This window comes from Simochromis diagramma, unplaced genomic scaffold (genome assembly GCF_900408965.1).
Source record: "Simochromis diagramma unplaced genomic scaffold, fSimDia1.1 OVJJ01000746.1, whole genome shotgun sequence".
NCBI lineage: Eukaryota > Metazoa > Chordata > Actinopteri > Cichliformes > Cichlidae > Simochromis > Simochromis diagramma.
Window position 1 is genome coordinate 4,481,427 of NW_024386757.1, and position 21,419 is coordinate 4,502,845.

Genomic DNA, 21,419 nt, shown 5'->3' on the forward strand with positions numbered 1-21,419 from the left:
TCCCTTAACTGTATAGAATGCAGAGAACATGGTTAAATCAGCAGCAGCAGCAGCCATATGCTCATACTCTACCTTTTCATTTTGTTACAACATTACAATGCACACAGTCCCATAAATAGCTCACTGTGCATATTATACAAGCTTGTGCTGCAGCCTCTAGCCTGGTTATAAATCACACAATTATGGTGAAAGCGTGAAATAAAAACATCAAATGAATGCTAAGTCTGACAAAACATTCCATGAAGTGTATACTGACAGAAAGCAGGAATGTCAATAACCAATTTGTGTACTTGAATGAAAAGATTTTCAGGGTGCTGGTTGTGATGATAAGTGGGATGTTCAAATGGCTGTCTGAATATGGAGGTACAGCTCTTGATGTGTTCATGTCCCATAGACAATATGCAATGTGGGTTGTTACAGGCATGTGACATGATGCAGCACAGAATATTTTAGTTATTTTATAACTGTAAGGAATGCCTTTACACCAGTTCTATCACTTCCATTTTACATTTCTGACTTTTTGTTTGTGTGTTTTGTTCTTTTGTGGGTTTTTTTTTTTAAGTTTTAAAGTATTCATCAAAACGCATTCAACTGTGGAGAATAGGAGCATCAGGGCTTTGTGAAATCTCTGGGGCCCCATGGATAAGGATGCCAAGCCCTAAGGCTCATCCCAGCTGGATGAGTAATTGCATAAAAATTTCAGTGTGGAGAGATGCAGAGAGCTTCTTTTGAGTGGTGAACACATATGGATATACCTTACATTATACAGTGCATTTTTATGCATCAGTTTGTATCCCGTGATGTCAGGTTTGCACAAGTTAAAATTACAATTTTTGGTGACAGAAAAGACAGAAAAAAAATGAGAATTTATTAGGAGTAGACAAGTCCAGCTGTTGCCTGATACCTTAACTGGCTGGTAGCTGTAATGTCCTATTGAACATGGAGATGTAAGATTAGTATCAAGTGTATCATTTAAACACTGAATAATTACACTCTTACCCAAGAACGTGGATTTGTGCTCTTTACACAAGACATAGCTCTGATTATGACTCATGGGATATATTGATAATATACAACCCAACCAAAACCTGGTTCACAGGTGATAAATAATGTTTTAGTGGTGTTAAGAGGTTAAGAGATTGACCTTTCGAGAGACACCCGGAATGGCTAACCGAAGGTCGGACGGTCCTGATCCCCAAGGACCCCAAGAAGGGACCGGTCCCATCCAACTACCGACAAATAACCTGCCTCAGTACTACATGGAAGCTCCTGTCAGGCATCATATCGGCTAAGATGAACAGGCACATGGGTCAATACATGAGCGGGGCACAGAAAGGGATTGGCAAGAATACCAGAGGTGCAAAACACCAGCTACTGGTAGACAGAACAGTCAGCCGAGACTGCAAGACCAGGCTGACCAACCTGTGCACTGCCTGGATTGATTACAAGAAGGCCTATGAGTCAGTGCCCCACAGCTGGATACTGGAATGCCTAGAATTGTACAAGATCAACAGGACCCAAAGAGCCTTCATCAGGAACTCAATGGGGATGTGGCGTACAACACTAGAGGCCAACTCCAAGCCCATAGCAGAAGTCACCATCAAGTGCGGGATCTACCAAGGAGATGCTCTGTCCCCACTGCTGCTCTGCATAGGCCTGAACCCCCTCAGTGAGATCATTAACAAGACTGGCTACGGATACTGACTACGGAACGGAGCAGTTGTCAGCCACCTCCTGTACATGGATGACATCAAGCTGTATGCCAAGAGTGATTCACTGATCCACACTACCAGGATATACAGCAATGACATCAGGATTTCATTCGGGCTGGAGAAGTGTATTCGGATGATAACAAAGAGAGGGAAGGTAGTCAGAACTGAGCGGATCGAGCTACGAGAAGGCAAAATTGCAGACATAGAGGCCACCTGGGGATCCCGCAGGTGAATGGGAACCATGAAGAGGCAGCTAGGAAGGCTGCAACCACCAAGTACCTGCAGAGGGTCAGGCAAGTCCTGAGGAGTCAGCTGAACGGTAAGAACAAGATCTGGGCTATCAACACCTACGCCCTGCCCGTGATCAGGTACCCAGTTGGTATAATAAGTTGGCCAAAGGAGGAGATAGAAGCCACTGACATAAAGACAAGAAAGCTCCTTACTATGCATGGAGGGTTTCACCCCAAGTCCAGTACCCTGAGGCTGTACGGTAAGCGGAAGGTAGGGGGCCGGGGACTGGTGAGTGTCAGCACCACAGTCCAGGATGAGACAACGAACATCCAAGAATACATTGGGAAGATGGCCCCAACTGACCGAGTGCTCAGTGAATACCTCAGGCAGCAGAAACCCAAAAAAGAGGAGGGAGCCGAGGAACCATCATGGAAGGATAGGCCCCTGCACGGTATGTACCACCGGCAGATAGAGGAGGTGGCTGATATCCAGAAATCCTACCAGTGGCTGGACAAAGCTGGACTGAAAGACAGCACAGAGGCACTAATCATGGCAGCACAAGAACAAGCTCTGAGTACAAGATCCATAGAGGCTGGGGTCTATCACACCAGGCAAGACCCCAGGTGCAGGCTGTGTAAAGATGCCCCTGAGACAATCCAGCACATAACAGCAGGGTGCAAGATGCTAGCAGGCAGGGCATAGATGTAACGCCATAACCAAGTGGGCGGCATAGTATACAGAAACATCTGTGCCGAATATGGCCTGGAAGTTCCGAGGTCAAAATGGGAGACGCCCCCAAGGGTGGTGGAAAATGACCGAGCTAAGATCCTGTGGGACTTCCAGATACAGACGGACAAAATGGTGGTGGCTAACCAACCGGACATAGTGGTGGTAGACAAACAGAAGAAGACTAGAGTCTAGAAATGAATATTGCTGTACTTTTAATTTAAAAGTTTTAGGTTTGAATAAAATGGATTCTGGCCTTGTCTTACCTTTTTTTGACTAAGGATTACATTGGGTTTTGAAGTCTGGATGAATGAGGTTTTATTTAAAATATAATTGATTGTGGTTTGTCAGTGTTAACTTCCACTGTTAATGGAGAATGGTCTTGGTCCAGCCATCTGCTAGAAGCAGATATACCTTGTCTGTTGTCCTCAGGCTGCAGCAGAACCAATTTCTTTATTGGCTCTACTACTCAGATGCAAGGGAGAAGGAAACCAGATAAATGAATTCCTCTCGGCTACAAGCTGATATTAACACTCATGCTATCCTTTGTATCAAGGGCCATGCAAAAAACAATAGAGAGGCAATGAAAGACAGTGACTAAGAAAGTGGGTTGTGTTGAGGGAAGACAGATAGTAAAAGAGACTGTTTCTCAGCTTGCATGTTTGTTTATGTCTTTGATGCTTTGTAAATAAAAGCTAATGGCCAAAATACAACTCCAAAAGAAAAAAACAAGAATGAGTTTAATTGGAATATAAGAAATCACTGAGCAGGCAGATGAGTATTGAACTCATGAAGTTATTATATGGAGGAAAAGAGATGCTTGGTTTTTTTTGGGGGGGGTGTTAAGAGATTTTAACATCGGGTATTAAAATCTCTTAAAAACAAAAAACAAAAAAACAAAAAAGAAAACCAAGCATCAAACCTCTGGAACTGTCAAGTACATCTACTTCAAATTAACTGAAAACTGCAGTTCCTCAAATGGCCACTTGATTAACCTTATAACCTTTTTTCTTTTTCCTCTTTTAATTAAATTGAAACTCTATCAATTTTGCAAATATTGTCCAATGTTCTGATTCAGGTCATTCACTCCTGCTATGTATTGCCAGCAGAGATGGGCAGTAATGCGTTAAAAGTAATGCATTACTGTAATCCGATTACCCCTTTCAAGTAACAAGTAAAGTAAGAATAACTATTGCAAAAAAAAAAGTCATTAGATTACTGTTACTTTCCAGTAAGCAGGCTGCGTTACTGCGTTACTAAACCGTGATTTTGTTTGTGAGAGTGTCTCATGGCAATGACGTACAAGTGTGCGACGTCCGTGGTTGCAACAGAGGTGTGTACGTCAACAATGGATGACAAAAAAGTGACAAAAACATTAGCATCTGCTGAACACTCTGCGTGGGAAGAAAACTTTCTACAGCAAAAAATTAACCTTCAAATCTGAGCAAGCACCTAGCACACTGCCATGGGAATGTGAAATTCACAGAGAAACAGAGAAACACTGACATGACCGCTGTTGCATCAGGCAAACCTCCACCGGCCCCACTCCTGCTAAGCAGGTGAAAATAGATTTAAGAGCGACAAGACTTAGTGCTGCTGAATCTTTGATTTGAATTATTTTGAGTGTAAACACAAAAACTTATTTTATTTTATATGCTGGAATATGCAGAAAATAGGTTTACATATTAAACAAATTTCTTCCAGTCAGAGAATGTTGCATATAATTTATTTTTTGCTTGATGCAATGTGCATAAAGTTAAAAGATTCAAACTAATAAAACAAGTTTTTAAAAGAGATTTTTTTGTTTAATTCAATTTTATGTGATGGATTATGCAGAAAAAACAGAATTGGGCTTAAAGGTCTATTGCTTTATTGTGTATTCAGGTTGTGTATCATGTTTTTAAAAAGTAACAAAGTAATAAAGTAACTAGTTACTTTTTAAAATAAGTAATCAGTAAAGTAACGGGATTACTTTCTTGGAAAAGTAGTAAATTGCTATTTTCAAGTAACTTGACCAACACTGATTGTCAGTGAGAGTTATTCCATAACAAAAACTCTATAAGAACCTCCTGTACGTGAAAGGGTTGTCTCAAATAAAGAAGAAAAACTTATTTAGAAATCAGCTCAGAGATAAGTGCCTGGGGGTTTAAGCTGTAAGTCAAAAATTCTATTGAAATCTATCAAGACCTCTATTTAAATTACTACAGCACATTCCCTGGCTTTTTAAAATGTTCACACCTATGACAAGCACAATGTAGATGTGTGTTCTTACCTATTTTGTTGACAAAAGTATGATCAAACAGTTGGCTTACTTTAAACTATTATTGTTTTTTGTTTTTTTTAATTAAGCATAATTGGTAAACAGACTGGTTCTTGTATAGCACTTTTCTTGGGGTTGTATCTTGCCCAAGGATATTTAGCATGCAGACTGGAGCAGCCATGCATCACCACCAACCTTCTGATTTGTACATGACCTGCTCTAACTCCTGAGCTACTGAACTATTGGCACCCCAAAAACTATAGCCCTTCAAAAATTCCAGCCTAAAAACCAAAAAGAAACAACTATAGAGAAAGAATAGCTGTAAACCCTCTAGCCAAGATATCATAAAATTCATTAAATATGTGGCTATTAATATCTAATCAAATAAAAAGGAAAAAAAAAGGGAACAATATTTTATTGGCATCAAAGTTTCGATGTCTTGTCAAACTCAAATGATGGGAACAAGTAAAAAGGCAGCAGGTTTATACAAATCTGACACAGTAACAGTCAGCCGCAGGTGATCCGTACTGTATTATTGTGGTCTCTGCAGATAGAGAGGAAGACAGATTTGTTTCTCTGTTGGATCAATGGCTAAGCCTCCCATGGCACTCTCTGCCTCATTTATCTTCTCGACTTTGATTTCATTGTTGGAACTGAGTGGAGGGTGTCTCCTTGTGAATGCTTGGAGCTCAGCAGTTCCAGCACTCATCCATCTCTGTTGGATTCTTTATTAGTTGTCTTCTTATCTCCTTAGTGAAAATGTCATGATATTGCAGTTTGGCTGTCACAGCACAGCTTCTAAATCCAATCGTACCCTTTAGATTTATTGGGAATCTAGATTACTGTATTGACCTTGTCTATCTCTGGCACAAGGTATAGAAAGGGACTCTCCTTTGTGTAGGTATATGCGTATAGAAGGTCTTTCTATAAAAAAAACCAACAACAACAACTTTGTGCTACTAGGTGCTATAAATAGGTAAACTGCCATAGCAAAAAAAAGCAAGAAGAATGGCTTTGTGGAAATAGAAATTTGGTGGCAACCCCTTTCTATCATGCTGCTAGTCTTTTGCATTCCACCAGAGCATTTTGGAATTTACCCTTTTATTTTCCAAAATGGAAATGAGGTTATGTTAAAAAGGAAATAAATAATTCAGCTAGATTGAAAGCACTATATATATACCACGACTTTAGTGAAAAACCATTTTTGACTAAGTGTTTGTCACTGTACTCAGGATACAAACTCGAAAGACTACTGACTTATGGGACCTCATTTTTATATATTCCTAGGAAAATGGAAAATAGGTGCAGTGAATTATTGAATTGTATCTGCAAACATACATTGAAGTCAAAGGTCAGTCAAAAACTGTGTCTGTACAATTCTAACAAGCTAGAAAGTCACAATTTGGTATGACCACTTTTACTCTTCTAAGCTCCTTTGGACTCTGGTTGGCTGCCTTTTCTATCCAAGTGTTCTCTTTCTGCATTGTGCCATGCTGAAAAATGAAAGCAGTGCCAATCACATGCCTCCCAGATGGTACTGAATGGTGGAACAAAATCTAACAATACAATTCTGCCTTCATAATTCCATCAAGTTTGACAAAATCCCCAACACCGCTGGCTGAAATGTAACCCCAGACCACGATAGAGCTTCCACCATGTTTTGCAGATGGCTGCAGACACTTACTGTTATAGCTGTCTCCTGAAATACTCATAACAAACATTTATGAGTAGCAAACATACATTTGAAGCAAAAATTTCAAATGTTTCCACATTTCAAAGCTGCTGTAGCTCTTCCTTAAGAATGGTTTCTTCATAGCCACCCTTCCACTATTTCTGATGAGGTTTCAGTGAAGAGTAGATGATACTTTTTCATAGATTCAAGTAAAGAAATTGGAACAAATGTATTTTTGTAACAAGCAGCTTGTAACTAAGTGCTTTGTTTTTCACTAACCTTTATGTTACGTGTAGAGACAACACTGGTTAATCCCTAAAGTTAGGTACTTTTTTATGCTTGAATAATTCAGAGGTCAGTGTAGCTGAAGTGTCTTAACAAATAAAACATTCATCTGAAAATGGGCTCGTACAAAGAGTGAAAAAAGGAACCAATGTCCAAAGCAAACCTTTAAAATACCCTCGGAATTCCTGGAGAACTATTGCTCAAGACCACTTTAAAAACTTAAATGAAGATCTAAAGAACTGGTTGGGATTCCAAACTTTTGCATAGTACTCTATAGCAAACTTTTCTCTCAGTTATCTTGGCTGTGTCAGGTTGATTAACAAGATCTATCCACAATATCCATTCTAACTTTAGAAAGTGACATCTTCGAGGAAGACGCTGTAACCTTTTATGAATGACTACAAAGGATGATTGTAATTATGTATGTCCTCATCACTACACATTATGTAAGCGCTACCTCCCAGCTGTCCCACACAAGGTCATTGCATGTACCGGATTAAGGTTTAGCCACCAAAGACGTTACAGCAGGCCTCACTATGGACAAACAAAATATGCTGGATGGAACACATGCAAAGCATTTTAAAGAGGACCTATGATATGTTTTCCACCTTCACATGCTACACTGATGCTCATATTAAAAATGCCTACAGTTTTTTAAAAATTAGGTCAGCATATTTACATGTATTCCCTGTGAGCCAAAACCTTTGGTTTCTGGCAGCTCGAACACTTGGTGATCATCTCTGGCACACAGCTCTGGCTGTGAGCTCAGCAGTCCCACCCACCTGCTCTGTCTGAGTCAGAAAGTTTGTTGACCATTTTGAAGCTGAGTACTTAGCAAGGTTTGGAAGCTGACCAATAATACTCTTGCTTGTGAAATATAAAACTAGACTGAGTCTTTTTTTATATCATCAACAGCAAAAGCCACTTGTTTACACCATGCACCAGAGAAGTCTTCAGTTAACAGGTAAGCTGGATTTTTATCTAGGCTAATGCTAAAAGAAGGGCTGTTCTTTATATAAAGGGCATAGTTTAGGAATGTTGGGGAGTCTGCTTTAGCAGACTGAAATACATTAGCTACATTCTAATGTATTTCAATCAGTGTTTTTTTCAAATTGAGCACCAAACTTCACTGACCCTCTATAGTCTCTGGTTGGCCCATCATTGCTAGTCTGTGTCTTGTATCAAAATTCAGACAAACTGAATTGAGAATACAGTTTTAATGAAAATAATTAATATATTAACAATGTACCTAAGCTAGGCTGCTCATTTTCATTCTTCTTCTCATTCTTTGTGTGTGTGTGTGTGTGTGTAAAATTTTGATCTAAGTGGCATAAGAGAGATACTATATGTTCATAGCTTGTATAGACTAAAATTTTGCTCACTAGTACCTGAATCATGCTGCCACTGTTGGCTAAATTTAAATCAATAAAATAATACCTATGAAAAAGGCCAGTTTACACCAGTCTGCTACTATGACTGAATTATTATGATGATAACAAATTGCCTCCAGTAGCAATAATTAGCTTACTAAACTAATAATTTTCTATAAAGGAAATAAGATAATATTGGGTTGCATAGGTGAGCTAGCTAGGTTTCTGCTAGCAGCCAACACAGATGAGCATCACTATCTTTCTTCAACTGAAACTGAAACATTTCTAAACATTTCTAAAGAGCTAGAACTAAGCTGAGACTTAACTAACTTAACTAATAAGAATGATCAAGCCTGTAAGTCGAAAAATAATTATGTAACCACAGGGGAATTCATTTATTGTTTGCTTCATTAAAATAAAAATAATAAGTGAATAAAATAAAATGAGGCATACCATTCAGGGCAATGTTCCCTCTAATTTTTCATTTGTCTGAGCGAACACCCAAACTCCCTGAGCGGTCCCTTGGACCACTGTGAGCAACAGCAGACGTGTGCACTGTGGCCACGCCAGCATCGAATCCATCCAAGTTACATGGTTTATTAAAATAATCAAATTACAGCATTTACATTTATGTTAGACTACTTTTAATTAACTGCTTTAGCCCACTTACAATTAAAATTTAAAAAAAATCTTGTTCATGACCTTTGTAATACGCTAACCCTATTGGAAGTAAAAATAACTTGAACTCCAGTTTTGAAAACACAACTTTCTCTTTCTTTTCTTTTCTTTTTTCTTTTTTATAAAGCTCTGACTTGTATTGTAAGTATGAGTCTGTGGTCTGGGAGAGAGCTCTGTAACTCTCTGTCTGCAAAACACAATATATAATGACCAATGTTGGGAAATTAATTATATAGTTACTTCTTCAAAAAAGTAATTGAGTTTAGCAAACAACAACATTTTTTGCAGCTGTTTACCTAAAAATGCAGCCAAGGCGTTTTTTTAAATAAACATTTAAAACTAACAATCAGGTGTTCTGCATCAAATTTGATGCCACACAAATTATTTGTGCCACTCCAAAAAATAATTTCTGGCCACTATGAGATAAAGGAGAACATCACTAGCCTGATACCTGCAGGCCTGACAACAGGACATGTATCACTCCTGTAACACCTGTAGCACTCAGTACGTGCTTTGGGGTTTGTACGTGCTATTAAGTTTTTAAGTGTTTTGGAGTTTTTACATGTTTTGGAGTTTGTGTGTGCTTTGTCTCTAGGGGCCACCGTAAATATACTTTTATTTATTCACTCCACATAAAATGTAATAAATAAATCATATATTACAAAAACCAACTCAGTTCAGCTTTTAACTATTTAAATTTTCAGCTTTTTCCTTTTAAACAAATTTAAAGTGAAACAACACAAAACACTGCAAACCACAACACAATTAAATATAAATTAAAATATGAAAACAAAAAGAACATGCATATCCTCTGTCATATGGGACTGCATGAATAAACTTTCTGAATCCTTTATCATCCGCAACTGAAAATAGTTGTGGATGATCTCTATACCTTTCTAATGTGACGTTGTTGTCCCTGGCTCTCTTTATCTGTCTCTCCAGTGTTCCAGTGCTACTGCGAGTGTAACTACCGCCCCTCCCCCCTCTTCCCAGCGCAAAGCACAAGGCTCGCTTGCGGAGTGAAGCGGAAAAAAAGTGCGAGAGAGAGGGTGAGAAAGAAAAAAAACCCCACGGCTCGCGATAAGGAGCCGGCTCTAAGAGCCATTTCGTTCGCGACTGACACATCACTAGTGGCTATCGCGGCGCTTCCACAGATTCAGTAACATTAGCAAGTGGTGGAGGCCAGCAGGTGGATGAGGGAAAGGGGAGGCAGGAGGAGGAGAGACCCGAGGTGGCCTCCGGTCCGAGTGTCAGGTGAACTGAATTTCAGGTAAGAAGTTATGACCTGCAGTCTATCTGGGTCAGATATAAACCAAGTTTAGGTGTAGTTTATTTTCGTTATGCTGACTTTTTCGTACTGGGTACTAACTAGCATGACGGACTTTCTATAGAGCTGGGTGGGTGATATGATGTTACTGATGTTGAACTTTATTTTGTTCATAAGGTTATTTATTAGAGTTGCCAACTCTAATAAATAACCTTAAAAATCCCCTAAAAAACGGAATCATCTGGTATTCAGAGAAAATATTACATGTTTTGTATTGAGGTGAAAAGGAATGCAGTTTGTCCCGTACTTCAGCTAAAATGAAAAAGACACAAAGCTGGAGTTATTCTGTGTCTTTGGTACACAGCTGCCTCTTCTTCTCGCCTTGCCTTGATTTATTGGGAAAAGTCTCATGTTTCTTAAGTACATCTACCCTGTTGAACTTATTATGGGAAATAAATATTTAAATCAAAACAAGCTGCTGATTATTTCACATTTTACTTGTGTGCAACGGCACATTTAAATCTTACAAATATAGTTATTTGGCTTATATCGTGATATATATCGTTATTGCCTGAAATAAAAAAACATATCGTGATATGAAAAAATCTTATATCGCCCAGCTCTACTTGGGCATGATACTAACCCCGTGTTACTCTCTGATGCATCCATTGGTGTGTGAATGTTAGTTTGGAAGCACATGTTCATAGCCTTTACATAGCTTGTACTCACTACAGCCTGTACATACTTATAGTTATAGCATATTCATAACATACCTTCATACATCTCCGAGGATCTCACCTGGACGACCAACTGCTCCAAGCTGGTCAAGAAGGCTCACCAGCGCCTCTTCTTCTTGAGGACTCTGAGGAAGAACCACCTGTCCTCAGACATCCTGGTGAACTTCTATCGTTGCACCATCGAGAGCATCCTGACCAACTGCATAACAGTCTGGTACGGGAACTGCTCTGCCTCGGACCGGAAGGCGTTGCAGAGGGTCGTGAAAACTGCCCAGCGCATCGCCGGAGCACCACTTCCTGCCATAAAGGACATCTACAGGAAGCGGTGTCTGAAAAGGGCTGGGAAAATTATCAAAGACCCCAGTCACCCATCACATGGACTCTTCACCCTCCTGCCCCCTGGGAGGCGCCACAGGAGCCTCCGGACTAAGACCACCAGGTACCGGAACAGCTTCTTCCCCACAGCTGTCAGACTCCTGAACTCTGCCTCCTGACATCTGACCCACGTTAAACTCATGGACTGAACATACACACACGCACAATGGACAACTGTACCCTCAAACACACAATAATAACATGGACTGAACCACCACTCACAACCACTAGCACTTTATATAGCCTCTGTAGAAACTATCTACACCCTCACTTATCTTAACTGCACTACTGTATAGCTCTGTGTAAATAATCATTCTGTACATTCGATAATCTTTAATCCTACAACTGTTTACAACTTGCATAGTTCCCATTTCTGTATAGCTGTATATCTCAGATTCTGTAAAGTTATTTATTTCATATTCTGTATAGTTTCATATTTATATCCTGTTCATAGCCTGTACATAGCTTGTACTCACTACAGCCTGTACATACTTATAGTTATAGAATATTCACAACATACTTCATACCGTGTACATTATAACATACCATAATAGACCCATTTCTGTAATATACTCACATATCTATATTATTGCTAATATATATTGTAATATATCTATATCACTAAAGCACTTCTGGATGGATGCAAACTGCATTTCGTTGCCCTGTACCTGTGCATGTGCAATGACAATAAAGTTGAATTCTATTCTAATTCTATTCTGTTCTCAGAAACAATAGAAAAGGGTGAATGCACAAGTCAGGTGAACCGGTTCACCTGAGTGCTCAAGAGTAGAAAAGCACTATACAAGAACCAGTTCATTTACTACTGGCAGCTTTAGCCTCTTGGGCAGTGAAGCGTGTAATCTTCGAATAAAGCAAAGTGCAACCATGCATGCAGCACATGTTTTATTTGAACCTGTAGCTGTGAGTGAATTACACATATATAGGGGGGGGGGGGGTTGGTCTTTTTTTGTGGGGGGTGGTGGTTGTAAGAGTTTCTCTTAAATGTTATAATGATTAAAAAAAAAAATGTAAAAAGACTTTCAGAGGTTTCATTCACTCTTATTAATTCCTGCTTTTATGTGATGGAAACACCAAAGGGGAAAATAATTATAAATATCCAGCATAGATGCCAAAAAGCATCAAACTGTGTCAATTAATTTGTTGTTGAAATATCTGAAATGAGTCATGATTCACTGTTCCTTTGTGAATGTGAAATGAATATTTGCTGCATGATTGTAGGAAGAGAAAGGTGGTGAAATTATGTTGATATGGATGAATTTTTAATGGGGCATCAGTGCAGCATATCGGTTTTTCAGCTCTCGGGGGAACAGTTGCAATCAGCTGCGACTGCTTCCACATGAGAAATATGAAAATTAAGCATAGTTTAAATTGGGAGTATCCCTGATTTAGACGTGTAAATGAGAGGAGTATTCATAGTTTTAAAAGCCACGTGCACGCAGCCAGCTGCTAATTAAAGTCACCTTCTATAGATCCAATTTTCTGCAGTTCAGTTATTCCTCATCAAGCCCCAATGAAGGCACTGAGGTCATTGCTGTGGATGTTAAAACACTATATGAACTAATGTGTGTGTGTGTGAATTATTTCAAGTCTCCTCCTCATGACAATATTAATATCTAGTTAAATTCAATTTGTAAAGCCTAGAGTTGTTTATCATGTGATATTAGGCTCTTGACGCTTTCTCTGACATGTTTTTTTTGTTTTTTCTGTTCTTGCTTGTATTTTTGAGATCATTATTTGTGGAGGCCCTGAATAATGACACTTTTTTCTTATAATGCTGCCTCTATTCAACCTCACAGTGGATTTTAAATTAAGAAAAAAGAAATAAAAAAGCTAAGAAGAAGAAAATCAAAAGGTGAATGAAATGCAGACTTTTAGCTTTAATTCAAGGAGTTTGATAAAACCATTACATTAAGCTTTTAGGCATTTGAATACATTTTATACGTTTCTGATGTTCAGAAACTCAAAATTAATTACACAATCGACTATGCATGTATGGTGAGATGTTTCATAGGGATGTCAGGCAGCAGGTACAGCTGCTTCTGGAATCATTTCAAACAATACTCTGTGAAGGAGGATATGTTCTTTATTTGTGTCAAACTTTTTTTCTTTAAAAAAAAAAGGGGGTCCCTGTTTCAGAAAAACTGTTTGTGGGCAGTAACAAACACAAACACCAATTTCCAAGATGATCTCTTGTGAATTATAGATAAAGCAGGGCGTGCTGAAGGGTTCTTGAACACTTGTGCATTGCTATTACAAGTACAAAATCTTTTGATTAGTGAATGTTGTCAAAAATGACAGGTCTCTGCACATTGCAAAGTTGGTAAAATTGGCCCCGTTTCTTCATAATGTGCCCATTTGTCTGCTTTTGTGTCAGATTATATGCACTCTCTTGCTCATCGAAAGTGGCAGCGGATGCTGCTGACTTATACAGTAGAAGAAGAGGGCTGAGATAAATGGCTGCATAAAAAGAGACAGACCTGCATTAGTAGATGGGTAATGGATCTGAGCTGCCCACTCAGCACTGCCCAATACATCAGAGAAGTCACTGAGCCATTAATTAAAGCATGGATAAATAAATGAACAAAAGCCATTAGGATGATTTGGCTTGCAAATAAATATTATTAAAGATATTGCTTCTCCCTGATTTGTCATACTGTCATAACAGTGTCAAAAGATTTTATTAATTTTTGTTTGATCAACATGTTATGTGAGAGATAATATACTAGGAGTGATATATGGGAAAAATGTCCCAGCCCTGTAAATAAAAGTTGATACTTTTCTAAATCCAGTACAATTCAAAGACTGTTGTGAACAGTTCTCATGAGAACCACTTTATTTGATATGTCTCAAGCTCAACTCAAAAATCATAAAAAATCCATGCAGTTTATTAATGTAGCTTGTGAACAAAGCTAGTTAGTGTAGGGATGTTTAGCTTATTTTAGAGTTTAGAAATGTGTTATTATAGAATGTAGAACTATTGTAGAGATACTAACACTGCCCTCAATATAATAAAGGCCTCACTGTGTCGTGAACTTAGGAGTAGATTGTAGGAGACCCCTCCCCTACTTGAACTGTGAAAGTAAAACAGAGAAGAGTTAATGCTGAGTGGAAATTCCCCAGAGAATGTTTGGGTGGGGGTCTCAACATTTGTAACTGGATAACTGTGGTCTGGAAGGGAGATGGGTTTTATGACCGGCAGGGAGTCATGTACATAGAGACACACACCCACAGTGCTTTAACTGTCACGCACACACATCCACACGCACACTCACTCATGTGCACTCACACATACACACAGGTATGCGTACACAGTCACACACGAGCACTCACATAGACACGTGGGAACGCGCACATGTAGGCATTCATGTGCTCGTGCACATAGACACAGACAGAGTTTGCAGCACACCGTAGGGGGTTTTATGATGGGGACTCCTCTATAAAGTTGGCTGTAACTAACAAAGGGGTGAAGATTTGCAGAGGGACACACTGGCCTCGTCTTCCCTTCTAGAAGTGCATGCTTAAATGAAGATGAATAAAGATGAATAAAGGTTTTGTGAAATGACTACTGAGTTCCGGTGGCGTCTCTGGAAGTTTCAACGAATAAAAGAACCGGGGTGAAACTGATTTCGTAACATTAGCTTTAGCTGATGACTTAGTAGTCCAACTTCACGTTTGACAGCACCCAAAATTGTCAGGGCTAATGGACGGTATGGACTCAGGCGCGGAGCTCTGGGTTGAAGTAGACAGTGCGTTTATTTACAGTGCTTGAAATATAGTCTTTAAACAGCGAGATATCCAACAATGTCCTTTCTCTCAATTCCCAAAAGTGGTGAAGGTGAGTTTCCCCGTGAGGTCGGTGTGCACTCCTTCCGTGTAAATTCCTTCTCCCGAAAATACCAGTGAATCCTTTTTCTCCACTCCTCCGTCCCGTACTTCTCCACCGAGCTCAGAGTACAATCCAGCGTCGACTGCCGTCTGGACACACCGTTAAATACCTCAGTTTAGTGAGGAATGATTAGCGGCAGCTGGAGCTGAAGATTACACTTCCAGGTCAGAGGTCGGCCTTTCTCACTCTCTCAGAGATGCCGCTCCTAGGCATAGCCCGACCCGCAGAATAGGGAGGGAGAGAGAAAGAGAGGAAGGCGCACACACATCACAAATAAACAAGCAGGTCGTCCGGGGAGGACCGTCCGACCGTGACACAAAATAATGAGGCTTCAAAACACAAGAGTCCAGAAACTAACAGGTAATATTATGGTCCATCTGTTATATACAGTCTCTTATTTGGAGTTTGCTTTGTGTGATGCCTTTGCAAATCCCTGTAGTTTCTTTGTCTGTGTGTGTCATGTTGCATGTTTTTGGTTGTTTTGTATATTTTGTGTTCTTTCTGTGTCTATTTCTGGTTGTTTTACTTGTCTTTACTTGTATAGTTTATGTGTTTCATAGTTGTCTTTGTTGTTAAGTTGTTGTTACTTTAGTCCACCTGGTTTCCTTTAGTTTTTGGTTTTCATCTTTTTTAGGAGTCTTGCACCTCTGGCCAGGAGATCATTTCATACGTATTCATGAATAATCCATGTTACCAACAGGTCTAAGCTAACGTGGAACTCCTAAAACTTTATATATTATCAGGTACCTTTCATACTCACTTGTATTACTAGTACATTGAAAAAACACTGTTTATTACTAATTAAATCAGACACTATAATGCAGTATTTTACCTCTTCATTCTTTAATGTGTTGTTTTATGTTTTTGAACTGGATTTTTTTTGCACAGGTGTTTTTATCCCTGCCTTAGTTTAACCTGCTGCTTACAAATGCGCAGCTTTTCTCTGAGATCCGCAGTGACAAGAGCTGTCAGCATCCCGACTGGGTGTGTTAAGCTCTGACTTGTAGTGAGCTTCTTCTCTTTAATGCCGTAAACGGCCTACTTAAATTCCCTTTTTGGCGGTCCTTTGATCTCCACTTTGACAAACACCAGGTTAGAGAAAATGTTGCACTGTGATGCTTCGTGGATAATAGATTACCTGCTACAAATAAAGCTTAATAAATAATCATTAGCACAGCTGAGAATTTGGCTGCAGGTAGTCTATGTTACCATTTGCAAAATACTTAGAAATGAAGAAAATGATTGTTTTTATATCCTTACAGAAATCTTCCTCAACTCTACAACTGCTGTTTGTTTTCTTGCTTCCTCACACTCATCCTCACCACCGTCCTCGATCTTCGTTTAGCACTGAGTGTTCCTTTAAGTGTCAGACTGATTCTCAACATCAGGACCAAGTTGGAGAGCAATGAGGGCAATGTGTCACCATGGTAACCCGTGCATAATCTTGCAGATATTCACAGACAGTATGCAAACACGCATTCACATGCCATCTGCTCGTGTTTATGTGGGTGAATGTGGCCATGCTTTTGTGCTGTGCCCATGCTTAGCTACTGTATTACATGCAGACACAGCAAAAACTATTATGAATCGAGGAGAGAAGGATTCTTTGAGCATGAGTCTGATAGAGAATGCAGTCATAGACAGGTGTGGGTGAAGGTCACTTTAAAAAGCCGTTAGTTGTCTCTATAATGAGAGTGGATGAAGGCCACCGCTTTAAACAGCAAACAACTTTTAAGAACAGGGTTGCAGGTGGAGCAGTAATACTTAACAGCTCTTTAGTCAGAACTGATGTCTGATATGTCCACAACACTTATCTGTAAAAACAGGTGGAAAAAAGTTTACAAAATATAATCATTTCATTAACATAATGATTGTAAACATTTACTTTGTAGAGGACTTCTACAACATCTGATGTTGACTCCATAATTGCTGTGATACTCATTGCATATTCAACCCTTTCAAAATCTGCTAATGCAAATGGTAATGACTTTCATTCTACAACCCAAAAGATAGATGTTTCATACAGATTGACTTTAACAGTCTGCCTTTGTGCCTTCATATAATATCAGCTTGTACCACAACTGTTAGGATACCTGGGTCTTTGACCCAGTGTTTTGTGCCGTTTGGTTCTTTGAGTCTTGTTTATTTATTAGGTTCTCTGTGTGTTTTATATTTCCTAGTCCAGTATGTGTATATTCTTGAGTTTATTCTGTATTTCTAGTCTAGGTTTTGCCTGTCTGTTCCCCCTAGTCATGTCCCTGTGTACTTCCTGTTTTACTTTGATAGTCTCCAGTCGTTGTGTGTCATGTTGTTTTTTTGCTCTCCCCCATCTCATCTGTGCAATTAGTGTCAGCTGTGTTTACCAGGTGTTTCCTCTTTGCCCTGTTGTCCTCTTGTATTTAGTGTCTGCGTCTTCTCCAGCAATAAAGCTGTGTTTTTTGAGTTTATCTTTGCCTCCTCGAGCCTGCATTTGGGGTCCTTTCTGGCAGTCGCACACAGCACACTTGATAACAACATGCTGTAGGGCCAGTGTAGCATCCAATCTGCAAAGAAAAGAGAAAAAAGAAAGAAAGGAAGAAAGAAAGAAAGAAAGAAATCGAATAATCAAAAAAGGAAAAAGTGAATATCAATAATGCTATCAGTCAGATTCAACTATAACTTTTTTTTCGGCTGCACATCCATGATGATCCAAGAAACCAGTTTGAAACCAGATGGTTTTAGCTTTGAGTTTTATCCTCCTGGGAGAAGTAATTGGAAGATTGGTACATTGTGTAACAACCCTTATTATGGCATAGCACCGCTAGGGGGTGTCATTCTATTATTGTAGTAGTTAGAGTGTCTCCTAGTATGAGTGCAGTGATAGCCATTACAGCCAAGCATGCTGCTCTCCGTGCATGTGTTTAGAGAGACCGTACCAATGTAATGGCCTGGCACCGGCGACTACCAAACTCCAGCACATGTACATATTAATAGGGTAGAGCCATGAAGACCTGGCTTGTATGGTCTTGTTCTGTTAACACCAAATAAATGCCTGTTATTCTATCTAACTCAGCGATCCCCAATCCCTAGGCCACGGACCAGTACCGGTCCATGAGAGTTGATGCTCGGGTGTGAAATTGATGGTTTTCAGGGTTTTTATCATTTTTTTATCGTTATTTTTTTGTCATTTTTATTGTTAACTCGGTTTCCCTGGGTCTTTTCCCGTGTGTTATGAATAAATCTTTTTTTTTTACACTGGTACTGATTTCATTTTGTTGTGTTCATCCGCAACACCTTGAATGGAATGAGGGAATGAAAATATTTTTAGACATAAACCAGTCTGTGGCGCAAAAAAGGTTGGGGACTAATGATCTAACTGACTGGCCTCCAATCTTTCCGTCTAACCTCCGGACCGCTCGACCTGCTAGCCTCTCCTTCCTCACCAGACCGCTGTTACAACTGCAGTCATAAAGGCATGGACAGCAGCAGTTCTCAGTTAGATAATGGCATTTAAACTAAAGGGCCCAAAGTGTGCCCATAAAATATCCTGACACTATTACAGGAGATGATCGGAACCTTAACACTATGCTATCCAAATATGAAACTTTTGTTCTTTTTAAAGTCTGAGGTGGGAAATAACAAATAAATTATTTACTGTACTTAAGAGGAATTACCCATGTTTACTTTTACTCTCTATATTTTGAAAAACACTTTTTACTTCTAACATTTTTAAAACAGCCTGGTTACTTTGGGTTTAGGACATTTAAGGAGTCTTATTATTTCAGGTCACTGCGCTCCTTTAAATATCAAACCCATCTGAGACTAAACAGTAAAGGCAATCTTATTGGTGTATGAATCACCAGGAGTTATTGATACAAATCGATAAAAAACAGATAATTAATGAACAATTTCCAGCGCCATAGTCCGGGGTTAAAGTGGGCAAAAATATCTACTCTTGTTTCGCAGCTTGAATGAAAAGGCTGCTAAGAATTCTACGAATATGGGTTACTCCAGTCCATGAAATGGTAAATAATGAAAAAAGTAATTTTACATGCACTGGAACTGCAGTAAATTATTGATTTTACCAGGCCTTAGCAGGAATTTCTTTGACGCTGGAACAATATGTCTGGTCTGCAGTGTGCACATGTGAACTTAAAAGCAAACCTGCTCACAAAGGACCTCCTGACTTCCAAATACGTCGAATTATTATCAATGTAAACCTTTTATTTATTTGTTTGTCTGTAAAGTTTTACATTTTTAGACAAGGGTCATACAGAACAATCCACTGAAACACTCCTTCTTTCTTTAAGAAAGAAGGAATATATGAAAACACTGAATCACTGATTTGCTTTGGGTCTGAAAGGTTCCCTCCAAAATGATCAGCACTTTTTCTTAACTAAAGTGACAGATGGAAGGGCTGACTTAATTAGCATGTTCAGCTGTCACATAGTGGATGATACTTAAGCTCTCTGCACAGGTTGCGGTAAAGAAACGCTGACTGGAGTAACATTTTGTCTCCAGGGTCATGCATTTTTTAAAGTCTTGCTCTCTCTCTCTTTCAGGCCTTCCAGAAAGCGCATAGAGAAAGAGAGGGGCAAGGGAGAAAAACGAGCAAGAGCAAGTGAGCTCGCAGATAGAGGCAGCCATCTTGGACTGGGTTAAAAGCGTAATCCTGGTCACGCTGTATCAGCAGCAGAGGAGAGATAAGAGAGTGAGGGAATGCCTGGGAAACCCCTCTGCATAAAGAGAGGGAAGAAGAGAGAGTGTGTATGGATATTGCAGATACTGTTGCAGGCAAATGAAAAGCCTCAGTAAGAGGCAAATGGAAGTGTGGGGCCACTGCAGGCTAATGTGAGGAATCGTGAAATCTGCATCATATTTTGTACAAAATAAATGTATGAATAGATTAGTAGACCGTAAAGGACCAGAGTCACGATAATGCTCGATGCACGATCTCAAAAGGGGTTTTTGTGCCGAGCAGCAATTTTACTCTGGACTGTTACATTTGGATTTTATGTAAATACCAGCAGAATAATATTTTTAACTTTCACAGCCATTTGGATTAAAGAGTTCTCTGAGCACCGAGCAGGGAAGGTAAAATGTTTGTTTTTTATCCTCTGAGGATAAAAAACTTATCACAGTCTAACTCACCTGTTAGGGTAGGGTTGAGGGTTAAGGGTAACCACCCATGATTACTTCAACCTCAGAGCAAACATCTGAGGTCTAAGTCAGTAATAACAATAACAACAATAATTATTATAATTTGATTCAAAATCCAGCTCCTCACATACAATCAGGCCCCATCTTATTTTAATGACCTTATAGTACCATATCACACCGTTAGAGCACTTTGCTCTCACACTGGAGGCTTACTTGTTGTTCCTAGAGTATTTAAAAGTAGAATGGGAGGCAGAGCCTTCAGTTGTCAGGCCCCTCTTTTTTAGAGATTAGGCTTCAAACTTTTCTTTTTTGCTAAAGCTTATAGTTAGGGCTAGATCAGGTGACCCTGAATCCTCCCTTAATTATACTGCTGTAGGTGTAGGCTGCTGGGGGATTCCCATGATGCATTGAGTATTTCTTTTTCAGTCACCCTTCTCACTCAACATGTGATAATAGACCTCTGCACTGAATCATACTTGTTATTAATCTCTGGCTCTCTTCCACAGCATGTCTTTTTTCCTGTCTTCCTTCTCTCACCTCAACTGGTTGTGGCAGATGGCTGCCCCTCCCTCAGCCTGGTTCTGCCTGTTTGTATCCAAACATCATGTCACATTTGACCTCTGACCTCACTTTTACGTTTCACATGTGCCTTTCTTTCAAGTTGACCCCAAAATATGTTATTTTACTGCAGTACAAACTTCCTGAAGTACATTTAAAAAGAACAAAGAAAACAAAATGAATATATATAAAATACAATACTATACCTTTAAAAGTAAATACATTTATTTAATTTGCTTTAAAACAGTATGAACAGGCTGTTGTGTTTATTTCTCAGACAGAGAGTTACTTTACTGATTCTATAGTACGATCTCAGACCTCAATACCTGTGTGCCACATTTACTTACTTCCTATAACATGCCAAAACAAATTCAACAACTGCAAAGAGGATACTAAAATTCCTGTATTGATGAACAGACCGAGGCCAAGAGTTTCCTGCTCTGGCTGATCAGGAACAAAAAGAGCATGGTTTCTACTGACAGCTGTGGACACGATGCTGGTA